This window comes from Symphalangus syndactylus, chromosome 4, assembly GCF_028878055.3.
Source record: "Symphalangus syndactylus isolate Jambi chromosome 4, NHGRI_mSymSyn1-v2.1_pri, whole genome shotgun sequence".
Classification (NCBI taxonomy): domain Eukaryota; kingdom Metazoa; phylum Chordata; class Mammalia; order Primates; family Hylobatidae; genus Symphalangus; species Symphalangus syndactylus.
Genome location: NC_072426.2, coordinates 102,373,357 through 102,387,277, shown reverse-complemented (window position 1 = coordinate 102,387,277; position 13,921 = coordinate 102,373,357). Strand labels below are relative to the sequence as shown.

Here is a 13,921-nt window from a genome sequence, read left to right as displayed (position 1 = left end):
CTTAACAAGTCTAAAACAATAATCCTCCAAACTGCAAACAACAGTATCACCGTATTTTAATCCTAGTCATCTTCATTGATGCTTATAGTGTAACATCAAGACGTATAATCTCCATGTAGTGAAGAGCTTGATAATAAAAATCTACAAAATGCATTTCTGTATACTAGCTCCTAAGTCATAACTGATATTTATTCTAAAGTAAGAGATGGAACCTTTCCTTCCCCTCCTCTACCCTGAAGAAATAAAAAATTTACAATTTGAGAAATCAAAGAAAATCTTAAGGAAATGTTATAATGTATAAATTATAGCTACCAATACTCAAAATGGGTCAAGAAATGAAAAACATTCCAAATACATACCATTAATAATGTAATGTCCCCTTAATTTTGAAGTTTATGTAATTGATGCTTATACGTTGAGATTATTTCCCCTAATAATAATAATGGATTTGCATTGACCTGTTATTATTAATAGGGAAAATAACCTACTTTTTAGGGGCCCTTTATAAGCCACAACATGCTTTTTAAAGATGGTTAAAATTATCTTTAAGTGAGCAGGAACTGAATCAATGTTCATGGGCCCATTAGTGTGATGCTCCATCAACCGAGTGCAGCCGGAAAGCTCACATGTGTTTACTGATGTGGTAACAGGAGGGGGGCAAGCCAGCCTCATCTTGTGCATATCAGTGCCCTTGTTCAGACTGCATTGGACAATTGGCATCATTCTTACCTTAACTTGTGTTCAAAACATTATTTGTTAGCAGATGATATCTTTCTTTTTGAAGCATTATTGGCATATCCATTGACAGGGTGGGTGAATGGGCTATAAACATAAATTTAAGGACTCAAAATTATTTGTTGTTACAGCTGGAAGGAACTGAGTCAAACATCAATACTCTACAGATGAGAAAACTGCAGTGTGAGGAGGTTAAGTCCCTTGCCCAAGGTCATGGAGGTGTTAAGTGCTGGAGCTGGGACTAGAATCACATCTTCTGTTTCTGCACTGGTCTCCACGGTGAAGGCTGCTGGATTCCACACTGGTATGTGGAGGAAATGACTTGCAAGGGTAGAAAGAAAGAAGCTTTGATCTCCCAATGGCTCAGAACTTCTTTTAAAAAGTGATTTTTTTTGGCATGACCGGGAACACTGCCCTGGCAAGTCTCTGTTGTCTGACCTCCTCTATACAAACCCAAGCCATGGCCAAGGGAGCTAGGAGCTCTGGCTGCCCTGAGGGTTCACATCTGGGCAGGCACCAGGAGAATTGCTCTGAGGCTCAGGCTCCTGACAATTGCACATATACCCAGGGCCTACATTCAGAATCCTTGTCTGCTGATGAGGTTCAAGGGCCAGCTGTAGTGCCAAATCAGGCCCTGGAGGTCCCCAAAGTGCTGGCCATTAAGTCTTTAGTTCCTGGATTTAGAGGAGGCCAGGGAGGAGGTCCTAGACGTGAAGGCCAGGGTACACTTTGGGTGGTGTAGAGTATTCAGTGGGTCTCATGCAGTGATTTACCAACTAATAGATACTTCAATAATTAACAACTAGTACATTTTTACTAGCTTATACAGCAGTCCTGAAATCAAACCCACATATGCCCATTTCAGATGAAATACTCTTAATGAGATACTCAGTTTAGAAGTATCCCAAGGAGTAAACTCAGTTTTATATGCTGGTGCAGGAAATGTTACCCAAAGTATGGGATGTGCCCCGGGAACCTGGGGCCCACAGTGAATCATAGTGTGTAGGCCCCCATTCCACCCACCCCAATCTCTCATTTATAGGCCCCATACCCCCTACCCCTGCCAACTCATCCATCCCTTCAACACACACACACACACACACACGCATACACAAGGCAAACATCACAAGCAATTCTGAAAAGAAAATTACAGAAGAACATGAGCCTAAGGGTGTATGTGTATAAGGGTCCTTGGCTTACATATGAGTCTCTGTCTTTCTCTCAGCTACCTTCCTCACCTAAACATCTGTTAGGAGCTTTGAGATTTTTTAAACCTGCATGAGTGACACCAGGAAAATTACCCCATCCTCAAACAGGTTTGGGCTCTAGGAATGGTTCTGCCCAGCAGCCCATCTTTCCATCTAGTTGAGACCAAGCAATGAAGTCAAAGAACATTCTTTGGTTAAATATGTTTTGGCCTGGATTTGCTATAAGAGCTCTTTGGACTTGCTGAGAACTCACTCAATTACTGAATCTTCTTTCATTTAGCTTTTGTGTTTCCTGGACAGAACTCAAGAGGAAGATATTATTGTAGTGGGGTTAAACAAGGTCACTCTAGTCTGAGTGACAGACAATAATAACGAGCCCCAGAAAGGTACCTGTTTTTCAGGGTGGTGTGATCAGTATTACACAAGAATCTTGCAAGCCATCTTTTACGAGGCCAGCAAGATCACAGAAGGCAATACCCAGTTTGCTCAGGGACAAGCTGTTTGGTAATCAAGTTTTCTTATACTCAGAACTATGGAAACATTTTCAAAGGTATTATTCTCGGCAGGTTTCCAATAATTCAACATTTCCAGACTTATCCAAATGGCTTCTGAAATATTTGCTGTTTGTTGAGAGCAGCTTTCAGGATGAGGTAATTAAAAGAAACCTATCAATTTGAGATTTTCTTTTTCCATGAGTAAATAATGTTGACATACTGTTCAAATAAACCCACAATTTACTGCAATCTGTTTTTAGACAAACCCTCCACTTTAACCTCCAAATGGGAAAAAACGAAGAGACTTTCCTCTTCTCATTTAATCAAGAACATATGTTCAAAGATAATACCGGAGGCTTATTCTGGGAAGCGTTCTGCTCTTCCTCCAACAGCCACGCAGCGAGCTCACGAGGCAGCCTCCACACATAATGAAAGCAAACGCCACCATAAATCTCCCGCTCGGGGGAGGTCACTTCAGAAAAATCGCCCGCTGCTCAAATAAGCACCAGCTCTGCTGAGGCACATGGAAGGGGGAAAACACCGACTGTGATAAACACCAGCAGGTAGGCTCCAAACGGAGGCCAACCAGGCAACTCGGAGAGAAGGGAGCCGGGATGAAGCAGGTGTGTGTGCGTGTGTGTGTTTACACACAACAGCCCTGGCCCAGTGTGTTCTGGCTGCGAGAACAAGCAACCGCACCAGGAGAGGAGCTGCTCTCCCTGCTGGGAGAAGAGCTCCGGAGGCACCAATTTTCATTAAACCTAAGAGTACACACAGGGGCAGGAGGCCAAAACAGTCCTCAAAACTGAGCCTTTTAAAAACATCTGTTGGGAGCTTTGAGATCCTAGAAGAGAGAGAGAGAGAGAGCTCAGAGTCCAGCACTTTCATTTCCAGACTGTGAGTCATAAAAGGAGTACGTAAATGCCTATCGCCAGAATACGCTGACCCAAGTCTGGGTTTATGAACACCTGAAGTACATTTCATGAGAATTAGCTTTAAATATCAACCTGATCACAAAGCTTGAAAGATTTTCTCCCATCTCAGGATGACTGGAGTCCTCTGGAACCTGGAATGGAGTTTTCTGACAGCAAAGGTTTACAGGAACGTAACAGAAATTATGGAGATTTCCCCGCCAGGCATAAGGATGTGATCACTGTAGGCACCTGTGGGCCCAAGCAGGTTACCCACCAATATCCCTTTAAACACCAAATTATGGACTATTAGACCACAGCTTCAAGGCTTCTACAAATGTGAAACCTTGACAAATTCCCAAATAAAAGCCATAAAACCAATCATTTTTTAAACCTGTATGAGTGACACCAGGAAAATTACAGCAGTGTGGCAGGTCACTGTGAAATAAAGCTGCCAGAAAGAAGCTTATGATGCTGTCATGGAAAAGGCAATTAGAAGGTTACTTTCTCTCAGGTCTAAGATTGGTTCTTGTTCTTCCTACAGCTCCCTGCCTTCCACCTCCCTGCTGCAAAATGGATCAATCTATAATAAGTAGTAGTTATATATCATAAGGCAGCAATTCCTTTTAGTTGTTCCACTATAAAAAAGCATCCAGATTTAGAACTTGACAGGAACCGGTATCGCCTGCCCCCCAGAGCCGGCAGAAAGTCTGTGTATGTCATTCAGCCAGCATGGAGTCTGGGTGTTTTAAAAGCTTTAATTTGAAGGGGATAAAAAACCTGGGCGTTAAGCAATTTGGCTGTGGATATTTAATGCATCAGCCACGCTATAGAATTGGAGCCCTCTATTTAAAATGAGAAATTGAAAACTTACACGCTCTGTAGGCAAGGTGTAAGTAAATGTAGGATGGTAAGCAGAAATCAGCTGAGAACCTGCAGAAACGCCATTAGAAGGACTAATGGCATGGTTCAGAAGTGGCCTTAAACAAATGCTAGGGTGTCGTTTGTAAGTGTGTAAAACAGGTCTGGCTTTTAATTAGCAGGAGCCATATCTCCCTGTGTTTAGGAAAAGGCATTACTTCTCAAAGAGAATATGCTAACGGGGTCTACATAGGGACCAGGAGGAAACAATGGCCCGGGAGTTGAGATTTGCCTCAAGGCACGCTCCTCCTCAATGGTAGCGTGGAGATTGGAACTCAGTCTCCTCATCTCTAATTTCCACTCTGACACACTTATTGTAGGTAAAAAAATGCATCCCAAAGATGTCTACTTCTTAATCCCCAGAACCTGTACATACAGCACTTTACATGGCAAAAGCGACTTTGCAGATATGATTGGGTTAAGGGTTTTGAGATAGGGAGATTACTAGGTGGCCCAACGGAATCACAAGGGGCCTGATAAGTATGAGAGGGAGCAGGAGAGTGAGCGTCAGAGTCAGAGAGAGACTGGAAGATGCTATCCCACGGGCTTTGAAGATGAAGGAAGGGGCCACAAGCCAAGGAATGCAGGCAGCCTCTAAATGCAGGAAAAGGTAAGGAAATCGGTCTTACAGCCTCCATAAAAATGCAATCCTGCCAATGCCTTGATTTCAGCCTCATGAGACCCTTTCAGACTTCTGATCTCTAGAACTGTAAGAGAATACATTGCGTTGTTTTAAGCCACTAAGTTCGTGATGATTTATTACAGTACCAAGAGGAAATCACTACAGTGTTCTAGCTGGGGATCACATTTCCCCACCTCATTTTGATCTACTCAAAGTAGTCCATTACCTCAGTGCTGGTTAGAGTCTTTATAAAAGCAAAAACAACAGAATTCAGATGCTTCTGCAGTTCTCTCTGGTATGGAGAGCAGGTGTAATCCCGAGACCTATAACCTGGAGTTGGACCAGCGTGTACCAAGGTGGGGCTTGGCAGGAGTGGTCCACCCTTTTGGGAAGGAGTGTTTTATCACTGACGTTGTTAAGGGTCACCACAGCAGATTTTTAGTGGGTTTTGTTGTTTTTAAATTCTCATAGGCAGTGCACCTCTTATTGCCTGTTCCAGCATGATCTGCTCCCACTGCCCACACCCACCATTAACATCCACCATTGGTCTTTAGTGTCTTCTACTTTCCTTTTTGGATTTTGTTTTTGTTTTATTTTTTAAATTTTTAAACTTTCCTTTATGACACTGTCTCTTGTGGCACCTTGTTGGCTCTCTGCTCTGTGTCTCCTTCCCATATGAATGATTCCTAAAGGAAAGATTTTTTCTAATTGTCATCTCTGTGTTAAGAAATTAGTTGGAAAGAACTTAAAGTATGAGGGTTCATCAACTATTTCTGGTGTATTAGAATACTCTATTTCATTTGGGTGTGTTTCATTAATGACTTCTACCCTCTTATCCCTGCTGCTTCTGTAAAGCCTTCAAGACCCCTCAAAGTTAATCTCTACAGGTGAAATTTCAGGCTCCTGGTTTGGGTGGGCCTTTTCCAGAGTGTCTTGTGTACACTGTGTAGATACAGCTTTGGAGTCAGACAGACCGGGGTTTGACTCCCTGACCCACCATTTACTAGTGATGTCACCTTGAAAAAAATTATTTATTGTCTCACTTTGTTTATCTGTAAAATGGAGAACATAACAATGATCTTGCTCCATAGTGAGAAATTAATGAGATTTTGTATTTCAAGTGTTTAGCAGAGTGTGACCCACACAAGCCACAGAAATCGTGGAGAAGATTTCTCCACAATTTCTTGAGATTTCTCCATGATTTTTCCAGAAATCATGGAGAAGTCACAAAGTGCTTGGTGCCCGTACTTCTCAGATTCTGAAACTTCTGGTCATGTAGGATTTGAAAGCCCATTTACATCCTATGGGGCCAGAAGTTTCAGAATCTGAGTGTTGAAAAGAAATATCCACCAAATGTATAACAGTAGCAAGTATTTACACATGGCTAGCTGTGAACCTTCTTCTTGGATAGCGGGCTCCAACAGCAATAAGCAATGGTAAGAGATTATCTACAGCCCTGTCCAAAAGAAGCTCATGGTTTAGTAGGGAGAAGATATAAAGACATAATTACTGAATTACTGGCATTTATCACTCTATATGAAGTGTTATTACAACTGAGGATGATGAGAAGACCCAGGAGACAAAATCTTCCAAGGGAATCAGGAACAAGGGCACAGAGGTAATGAATTTTGAGTTGGGTCCTGGAGCGTGAGTAGGAGTTTGCAAAGCAGAAAATAGGAGAAAAATTATACCAGGCAGAGAAAAGTGTATAAGAAAAACAAAGTAAGAGAATATCAACAGAGAACATCTCCTGAGCATAACAATAATATTGAAACCATGGGTACAAATTAAATCCAGTTCAATGAGTTAAAGCCATGGCCACGTGCACTGAATCATCAACAACTTAACTTTCTCTAGATCTGCTGCAAAGTGATTTCAGGGTCACACCGAACATTCTTCCTTGACTAAAAATGATGCCTTGAGAATTCACTGATGGCCACAGTGCAATCAATACTAATCAGGTAATATGCACTGGCCTTGAGATAACAGAGCATCTAGAATCCCAAAGTATGAATTCATACCTAATCAATATACTGCCTTATATGAGTTGAGGATTTGTTCACATTCCAAAGCATTTTAGTATGATGCTAAGAAAAATCAATAACTTATTAAATACTAGTTACCTCATTAAAACAAATGATTAATCATCTTTGTTGCTATTATATTGGGACCACAGATCTGACTTTATATATTTTTCATTGGTGTGTATGCTCACAGGTTTACTCCATTCATTAGAGGAAATGACAGAACTCATGACAGCAATGCTATCAAGAAGGAAGTTTCAGTTTAAGAACCGGTATATTATAAAATCTGGGACTGGTTAGTTGTCCTGTGTTGTTGCACTAAAAGAAACACAACAGAAAGAAACCCAGCAACTGAAAGTTAAAGTTATTCTGAAATTTATTTGTATCTTTAAAGAGTATTAAAAGAGATCTAGTTTATAATTCACAGCACTTTTTTTTTTCTTTTTCTTTTCTTTTTTTTTTTTTTTTTTGAGACTGAGTTTCACTCTTGTCGCCCAGGCTGGAGTGCAATGGTGTGATCTCTGCTCACTGCAACCTCCACCTCCTGGGTTCAAGCATTTCTCCAGCCTCAGTCTCCCAAGTAGCTAGGATTATAGGTGCCCACCACCATGCCCAGCTAATTTTTGTATTTTTACTAGAGACGGGGTTTCACCATATTGGCTAGGCTGGTCTTGAACTCCTGACCTCAGGTGATCTGCCTGCCTCAGCCTCCCAAAGTGCTGGGATTACAGGCATGAGCCACATGCTTGGCCAATTCACAGCACATTTCTGATAGTCCCCCCTTACTGTACCTCTCAAGTTCTCTCACACTCTCACATTCTCACATGTGGTTGTTTTGGAGCCTCTTTCTTTATCAACTCCTCCCTCTCAACTCTCCACCCAACCCCTCTCCAACACTCAGGACTTAAAGCTTGTCTATGTCTGTCTTCTCCTTCATCCCCTGTGTACCACCTCCTCTCCTCAAGCTCTTTATTGCATATATCATTTTGGCTTTCTGCCTTCCTTCCATACAGCTATGCCCCAGATTCTCCACCAGAAAAGCCTAGGGGGAATCCAGCAGGCAAAAATCTTCCATGCAACACTCCTATCCCCAAGCAAGTGGTGTGGAATGAAGAGACGGAGAATATTCATACATTCATATTTTTCACTTTGGGAGGCTGAGCAGGCAGATCACCTGAGGTCAAGGGTTTGAGACCAGCCTGGCCAACATGGTGAAACCCCATCTCTACCCAAAATACAAAAATTAGCCGGGTGTGGTAGCACATGCCTGTAATCCCAGCTACTCAGGAGGCTGAGGCACGAGAATCGATTAAGCCCAGGAGGCAGAGGTTGCAGTGAGCTGAGATCGTCCCATTTCACTCCAGCCTGGGCAACAGAGTGAGACCTGTCTGAAAAAAAAAACAAAACACACACACACATAATTTTAACACTTTTTGCACATTAATACTTTCACTCTAGCTGTTGTTCTCTATGCGTATTAATAATTATATTGTCTTTTATTTTTTAGTTTAGGTAATAAGGTCTTTATTTTCAAAATAAGTAAAACAAATCACAAAGAACTGACCCACCAATTGATTCAGGATCCCAGAATTAGTCAAGAATGCAGGTAGAAAGTGAGTTTTAATTTTTTTCTACTCTACAGAACAGTGGTTCCCAGAGTATGTTCTAAGATATCCCTAGAGATGCCTCTGAAAAAGAAATCCAAGGCCAAATACAAGAGAAAAATGCTGTATTCTGTTTTCCTTCAGGGGGCGGGGGTCCACAATGCATACTGGCAACTGAGGGAAGTCCTGAGTTTGTAAAGAAATCTATTCACAAAAACAGAGATTAGAGACTTAGTGGGAAAAGCAAGATTATAAAACATTTAGGACAATATCTCTAATCTCTTGTAGGGAAACTTTCTTAAATTGGACCCCAAAAGCACGACCATAACATATAAGATTGATACATTCATCTCTATTAAAATGTAAAACTTCTCTTCATGAGAGAACATCATTAAGAAAGTGAAAACATGAATCACAAATTGAGAGAAGAAATTTTTCAAATAAGTAACTTAAGAATTACAATGAAGAAAGCATAAAGAACTCCTAAAAGTCAATAAGGAAAAGACAACCCGTTAGAAATTGGGCAAGAACATGGATAATAGCATTTACAGAAGAGGAAGCTCAAACAACCAATAAATATATGAAAAGATGCTCAAATTCACTAGTAATAAAGGAGATGAGAACCAAAATCATGATGAGATGGGCAAAAAATTGAAGTCTGACAATAACAAGTGTTGGTGGGGATACGGAGCAATGACATTTAAAGCCTGTTAGACTGAATGAAAATTAGAACTGTCCCTTTGGATCACGATTTGGTTTATCCTGTAAAGGTGAAGATGTACCTACCCTCACACCCACTGATACATACCCTAGAGAAATTCTTGCACATGTGCTCTAAAAAACATTTACCAGAAAGTTCCTAGCACCATTGTTTGTGACGGCAAAACACCAAAGCCACAATAATATTAATCAGACAATAAAACGGCAAATGAATTGTTCATAAACAAAATGAATAATGGCAATGAAAATGAACTACAGCTATGTTTATCAACACAGATGAAGTCCAGAAACACAGAATGGAATAAAGGACAAGTCTTAGAAGAATATGCACTGCATGCTTTTTTATAAAGCTAATTCAAAAGCTTTAAAAAAAAATCTTTTTTTGAGACAGGGTTTGCTCTGTCACCCAGGCTAGAGTACAGTGGCACCATCAGGGCTCACTGCAGCCTTGACCTCCTGGGCTCAAGTGATCCTCCTTCCTCAGCCTCCTGAGTAGCTGGGACTACAGGCATGTGCCACCACGCCTGGCTAATATTTTTTCAAAAATTTTTTATAGAGATATGGTCTCACTAAGTTGCTCAGGCTGGTCTTGAACTCCTGGACTCAAGCAATCCTCCCACCTTGCTGAGATTACATGTGTGAGGCACCATGCCCAGCCCAAAAGCACATACAAATTTAAAATATATTATTTAAGGATATATATTTATATACCTATAGTAGAACCATTATGAAAAACAAAACTCAAACACAAAATTCAGAATACTGATTACTCTGGGGAAAGGAGGAGGCTACAATCAGAAAGGGGCAACCAGGGGACTCTCTGGGATTGGCAGTGTATTTGTTAAGCTGGGTTTTTATTGTTCTTTATAGTGTGTGTGTGTGTGTGTGTGTGTGTGTGTGTGTGTGCGAATTTTTTGTATGCATTAATATTACATGCATTCATTTTAATTTTTAATTTATTTAGCTCAGTATCTCACAGACATTGCCCATGTAATCCTTTTATCTCCTTACACATACTAACACCCAGTTGAGGTCTGTTTTGGAAACACTGCTCTAGGCCTTAAAACCTCTCTTTTGGCAAAGAGACTCGCCCCAGCCAAAACTTGGGGCTATTATTCCAGCAGGGCCAGGATGCCAGAGCAGATGCCTAGCTTTTCCTGGGGCCATGCTTCTCCAGGCCATGCTTGTACATGTCTTCATAAGCACACATGAACTGTATATACCAGCCTTACGTCAGGTTTTAAAAGTCCTTGTTGTGGAAGTAGCAGGAGGTCTGTTGATGTGTACAGAACTAACTGATATTCAACTCCCCCACGTCCTTGGAGTCCACTTTCCCTCTCCAGCCTGTCCAGGCACACATGGCAGGAAAGATGACACTCCAAGCAGAGATGCACGTTCCTGTAAGAATGAAAATTATTCTGGAGAGCTCAGTGTTTTCTGGGTTTTACCATGGAAGTATCTAGTCAGGCGCAGCATTTTCTCAGGCAATTCCTCTGTGCAGCTAATGCCTAATAATCTTCCAATATAAATAGCTCCTGCTGGGCTTTTGATGTTCACACCTTGGTGGACTTGTTGAGAGATACTTTACAGCTGGTTGCATTGCTGAGAAGCCAACATATTTTTCCCATGCTTTTGCTGATAAAGGACTTTTGAATCACTGTGATTGTAGCAATATTAAACTCCCATGCATGGCCGTTGGACTTTAGTCCCTCATTAGTATCAGGTTTAATGAGGTCAGGCTAAGAGAAGATTGTATGGTCTTAAACTGAGTTGATATTGATTGTCACTACCATGGAGTGGCCTACTATACTTTAAACCCCTGGTTCAGAGGGAATATTTCATTTTTGCTAACATTGTCTTCCATTGTGAAGATTGATTTCAGCATAATGATCCATCACCTGAGGAGATTCACTCTGCTGCTTCGAAACTCATATCTTGTAACCAGACATTTTATATTCTCTGAGTCTCCCGTTCCCAGTTCCCCAGCTTACTGCACCTGCTTTCTCATAGCTCACGGCCCTCTCTCCTTACAGGGGATGCCACAGAGATGCTCACCTCTCACTTCTTTTTCTCCATTTTCTTTTTCTAGAAACCTTGTCACTTACACACAGTATCCAGCTCAAGAGCAAGCCATCTATCATGACATGAGGTGAAAGTGGCACGGAGCAGTGTGTGCTGAAGCAGAACCAACATGGAAATGGTGAATTTGTTTTCACAAAGTGTCAAATGGACCGAGGTGTCCTTAACACACTGGCTTTACCCCGGAATGGCATTTGGAGGGCAGGGAGCTGAGATTTTCCTCAACCCAAGGCTAGGAGGTCAGATGAGCAGCAAGAAGATACTGGAAATCCATCCCAACTGTCTCCCTGGGTCTCACGTCACCTTTTCTCTTTGCACATCTGCTCAGTCTCCTCTCTTTCTCTGCTCACCAGCCTTCTCTGGTCCCAGCCCATAGAGCAGAGCTCATGACTGCCCCAGGTCTCCTGAGGACACATAGTCCAACCATACTTCTCTCCAGTCCCAAATCCAAATTACCAGAGTTGCAATTTTAGTTGACCCCATCTGGGTCAGCTGCCAATCCACTGGAGCCAGAGGTCAGGGGCACATGCACCCAGATGTTCCTGGGGGCCATTTCCTCTGACTCCAGGCACCCAATTAAGAGGTGGACAGACATACCAAAGTGCATCCAATATGTGCACCTGTCCTTAAGAGCATAATAATACTTTAAAATCATGATGATGCATTCTATCATTTATTTCACAAATAATCAATGAACCCCTAATTTGTCAGGCACTGTGCTAGGCTCTGAGGATTCAGGCAGATGAAGTCCAGCACTCTAGTGGGAGAGATAAACAAAAGAACAACCAACTTACAAACAAAATAATAACAGATTGCAATAACTGCCACATAAAAAATGGAAGGAGTTATGTGACAGAGTATTTGAGGGATGCACGTGGAGGCATGCTTGTCTGAGGCCCCCTTGAAGAGCTAATGTTAAGTACCTAAGGAAGAAGGTGATTTCAGTAGAGGGGATGGGGGCCCTGAGGTGGAAAAGAACCTAGGGGATACAATATGAGTTTAGAGACACAGACAGGATCCAGTTCATTTGGGGCCTGTGCACCATGCTAGGAGGCGGGGCTTTTATTCTAAGGGCACAAGGAAGATGTTGACAAAGATCAAGCAGAGGAGAGCTTGATCTGATTTATGTTTTTAAAAGATGACTTTGGGGTAGGATTGTGTGGAAGCAGGGAGGCTGGTTAGGAAGCTGTTGTGGTAGTTCAGGAGAGAGAGCAGATGAACCTTTGGGAGGGTGACAGTCATTAGGATGGACAGATGCTACAGTCCAAATGTTTGTGGCCCCCAAAATTCATACATTGAAATCCAATCCCCAATGTGATCATATTAAGAGGTAAGGCCTTTAGGAGGTGATTAGGTCATGAGTGGGGAGCTCTCATAAATGGGATTAGTGCTCTTATAAAAGAGCCTGAGGGGCTCATTTGCCAGTTCCACCAGGTGAGGAAGCAGCAAGAAGGTGCCATCCATGAATCAGAAAGTGGGCCCTAACCAAATCTACTGGCATCTTCATGCAGGACTTCCAGCCTCTAGAACCGTGAGAAATAAATGTTTGTTGTTTGTAAGCTGCTCAAACTGTAGTCTTTTGTTGTAGCTGCACAAACAAACTTAAGACAACAGAAGAACCAGATTCTAGATGTATTTTGCAGTAAGACAGCCCAGAACTTGCTGATGCATAGAATTTGAGGTGGAAAAAAAAGAATTTCAGATGACTCCTAGCTTAGGTTTCAGTGGCTGCATGGATGGTGAGCCATTTTCTGGAATAGGGCAGATTGGAATGACTGACCATATCTTTATCACAGAAGACGTCAAAGCAAGAACTCTGCAGCCCCAGACATCAAGGTTCTTGGAACCTGATCTGCTGAGAAACTCTTGGTTCTCTCTGTAGTCCAAGGGCTCTAATTCTCATAGACCATCACCGTAATTCCACTTCAGTCACCCCAACCACACCTCCTCCCTCAAAACCTGCCTATTTATCCCTAGGATGCTTAGAGGAAGAAAGGCTTGGGGTTGATGCAGTGAATTAACCCAAATATCAATTCTCTCCTTTCTAACTCTGTACATTGTTAGGACAACTTTGCTCCAAGTGCCATATCAGCCTCCACCTCTACAATAAGGGCAGGGAGAACATACTTACTCACAAAGCTTTCATTTTTAAAACTGAAACAAAACTATACATGTAAACTACTTACCCCAGTGCCTACATTATGTTGAGCATTTGATATACATTGGATGTCATTATTCTTAGCATTTCTTGTTTTTCATTTCTTTTACTTTTTTCAAAGTAAATTTATTACCAGGTACAAATTTGCTGCTTATACAGAGAGACTAGAAATAAGTTTTGTTTGTCTTTAGCTCTACAGATGAGGGATGTTTTGTAGTAGTATAATTATCCAGGCAAAAACTTTCACCACCAGGAAAATAGATGTTCAATTGTATTTGCCCAAAATAAAAATTAAGATAAAGACAGAAAATCTTTTCCTGATTTGTGAAATTATTTGTATGAAATGTCTTACCAAGATATAAAATCAAATTACATTTAGTTATACATTTAATTAATTCCTTATTGAAAATAATAAAATACATGAAATGAGAACTATTCCAGAAAT

The 13,921-nt window shown here is 41.4% G+C and overlaps 1 long non-coding RNA gene across 1 annotated transcript; it reads left to right on the top strand.

Moving 5' to 3' along the window:
* The first annotated feature begins 2,808 nt into the window (after positions 1 to 2,808).
* LOC134736490 (uncharacterized) lies at positions 2,809 to 13,558 on the top strand. Its single transcript, XR_010120542.1, has 3 exons — positions 2,809 to 3,000; positions 3,893 to 4,879; positions 11,329 to 13,558. It is a non-coding gene; the product is annotated as an uncharacterized lncRNA (long non-coding RNA).
* The last annotated feature ends 363 nt before the right edge of the window (positions 13,559 to 13,921 follow it).